We start from the raw sequence: 3,328 nt of genomic DNA, 5'->3' as shown, positions 1-3,328 counted from the left end.
GCAGCTATAATGAAGCATAGAACTCTGTGGGAGTATAACAAATGTGAAGTAGTAAGAGGAATGTGGAAAGGAGTAATGGTTCCGGGTCTCACGTTTGCAAATGCTGTACTCTGCTTAAAGTCAGACGTTCTATCAGGCCTTGAAGTAAACCAGAGAACGGTAGGACGTTTGGCCTTAGGCGCGCATGGAAAAACAACTAACGAAGCAGTTCAGGGAGATATGAGCTGAGCGTCGTTTGAAGTTAGAGAAGCTCAGAGTAAAGTATGCTTTGAGATGAGGTTCAGGGCAATGGATCAACGAAGGTGGGCAACTAAGGTTTTTAGGTACCTGTACTTGAAAAGCGTGGACACGCAGTGGTTAAGAAAGACTAGAAGGCTAACGATGAAATACGGGAAGAACAGTGGGGAATCCAAAACAGCCAAGGTAACCAAAAAAGAGGCAAGGCAGATTGAAACGAATAAATGGAGGGAAAAGATGGAAGCTAAAACGTCGTTAGAGATGTACAGGGCTGAGAAGATGAACATCAGAAAGGAAAATTTCTACGATAATTCCCAGGGCAGTGCTTTGCTTTTTGAGGCTAGAGCAGGTTGCCTGCGAACTAAGAGTTTTGTGGGGAAGTATTCACAAAATGAGGGGGTATGCGTGGTCTGCGGAAAAGAAACAGAAACTATGCGGCACATTGTGTTAGAATGTGAGGGTATCCATCCAAATCTACATGAAGGGAATATTGGGCTTTCAGAAGCCCAAGGATTTAAGGGTATCACAGAGGAAGTTACCTTCAAGGCTGTCGAGGGGACGAAAAGAAGATTAGAATGCTGGTGGACGAAAAGCAGAGAGGGGAATATTGCCTAGGACAGTTACCACCTGTAACAGGAAAAAAAAAGTATTTTGTGCCTAATAAGCTTTTTGTGCCTGCCCTAAGCAGCGCTAGTATTAAACCAAAAGTGTAAAACATATGTATATTAGTCCTTTTTGGTAAGATGACATGTCATCACCCCGATACAAAGGGGAAATTAATAGAAATCATCATCATCATCATCATCATCATCATCATGAAGAGGTGCTCGTCTGGCCGACGCTGCCTGCGCTTTGAGTTGTAAATCAGCCTTCGTTGTCACGTCTTCGTGATAGAAAACTCTCAATATGTGGTCTATGTATTTGGACTCGATCCTATAAGTACAAAGTTGTTTACCGTACGTTGTTTCCTACCCACGATTGCCTTTGCTCGCAGCTTTAGTGGTCGTTTGCTCGAACGGCAAATGCTTTTGCCCAGGGTTCTGTCATCTCGGGCAGAGTGAATGCCAGCGTGCTGAATTCTTTTTTCGCTGGTACAGCATTTTCGCACGATATCGCTGCGCGAAAATACGCTTTTTTTGCCTTTGAAGTTCTTTCTAACGCTATGGGTATCCGTTTTGTGTGTGTGTGTGTGCGTGTGTGTGTGTGCGTACGTGTGCGTGTGCGTGTGCGTGCGTGTGTGCGCACGTGTATGTGTGTGTGTGCGTGCGTGTGTGTGTGTGTGTCTGTGTCTGTGTCTGTGTGCGTGTGCGTGTGCGCGTGTGCGTGCGTGCGTGTGTGTGTGTGTGTGTGTGTGTGTGTGTGTGTGTGTGCGTGCGTGCGTGCGTGCGTGCATGCGAGTGCACGTGTGCGAAAACAGCGTAATACCGATAAGCTCTCATGTATTGTTTATAGGCAGGAGACTACGGTAGTGAAATAATGTTAGGCTTCCACGGGAACGAATGAATCATTTTTTTACGTTTTATTTAATATGCTTAGGGGTTTCAAGTACCTACTGCAATCTCGCTACCAAATTATTTGCCGTGAGTGAAAAAGTCATGGTATTCCGCAATGACTTTCATGTCGCTATCGACTCTATATATGTATTTTTTCGAAAGACTGTTTCTGAATTTCGAGATTTGCGGGGTAATATATTCTGCACATAATTTGTTGACATGACATATTAAGGGCATTATTTTTTTCGGTGAGCAGTTAAGCTGATCACTGCACAACATTGGCTGTAAGTAAATTGTTCGGGATATTAGCGAACAAACATATCAAGTGGAGAACTATACCAATCGTAACTCGGAAAATAATTTTTACTACATTACTTTGACCACGTCCATTTATGGTAGACTGGAAGTCTCTCTGTATGTTTTTATATGCAAGCATGCATACCAATAAACTGCACCAGCACGTTTACCCTGCCTATTGCGGAAAAGATACCGATAGCCATTTGGACAGCATACACTTCTGATGCTGAAGTATACGACGTCTCTGTTAATAGTATCGCGGTAAAAGTTGCGCCAAACGTTTCAAGTAGTGTTGCCATGTCATCTACTTTATCTGTCAAAGACCGCACGTTTAAAGGAGAAAAAAGGAAACGACATAGGGGGTATTTTCGTGTTTACTAATGGTTGGATTTGGGTCGGTTGAGTTCCCATATTTTGGTTCTTGCTCGGAACGCACGGAATATGCGTTCCGTGCGTTCCAAACAACATGTACGAGATTTTCAGAAATAAAACCTGTAAACGTGTTGTGTTTTGGAACCATGCGTGACTACAAAAAAGAATACTGCTGTGCAAAGAATTCACTTATGCATCACCCGGGCATAGTCTACGTCGAAAATTCAAAGACACCAGTAACTACCCCAATGGCACCACCCACTACTTCTACCTTTCTCCTGCATTGGCGTGCGGTAACTTTGTAATTATTAAACGTCGCAAACAGGCTGCGAAGGCCGAGTTTTCGTCCTCTGCGACCGCCCGCGCAAGGGAAAGCGACCTTAGCCTACGCGCGTCGCGGTGCGGCGAAAAACGCGGCCACGCCCCCTTTTCAACCTACGCTCTCTCCGGGCGATTGGGACGGCCGGAGCAACGGCGCGCCGCCGGTAGCCGATCGCGGAGGGCACGGTCATAGTTACGCTGGGGATTCACATTGTTGTGTGGTCGTCCGGGAAATTTATAATGAACTCAGAGTAAGCAACAGATGCGAGCTGTCGTGCGAGTGTGGTTTAATGTTTGCTCGGTGCGCAATAAATCATTTAGGCAAAACGCATTCACGTTGTCAAGTACCAGCGACTGCTTTGGAATTGCTGCGGGTAAATTTGGTTTTTGTATAAAGCCAGAAACCAATTGTTAAATAAAATAAAATCAGTCAGGCACATCAAAACAGCAGCATGCTCGATTTTTGTTTCCCTAATACAGTTTTTACCGTTTTCGTTAATATGGCGTTGTCTAACAATTCCTTTGAGTAGCCCGTGTTTTGAAAATGCTTGGTACAATAGTAATGCAAACAAGAAGATCAGGTTAATTCACAACTTAGGAACCGTTTT

This window comes from Haemaphysalis longicornis, unplaced genomic scaffold (assembly GCF_048455015.1).
Source record: "Haemaphysalis longicornis isolate Haplotype H1 unplaced genomic scaffold, Haemaphysalis longicornis Haplotype H1 scaffold_5, whole genome shotgun sequence".
Classification (NCBI taxonomy): domain Eukaryota; kingdom Metazoa; phylum Arthropoda; class Arachnida; order Ixodida; family Ixodidae; genus Haemaphysalis; species Haemaphysalis longicornis.
Note: the sequence above shows the minus strand (reverse complement) of the source record.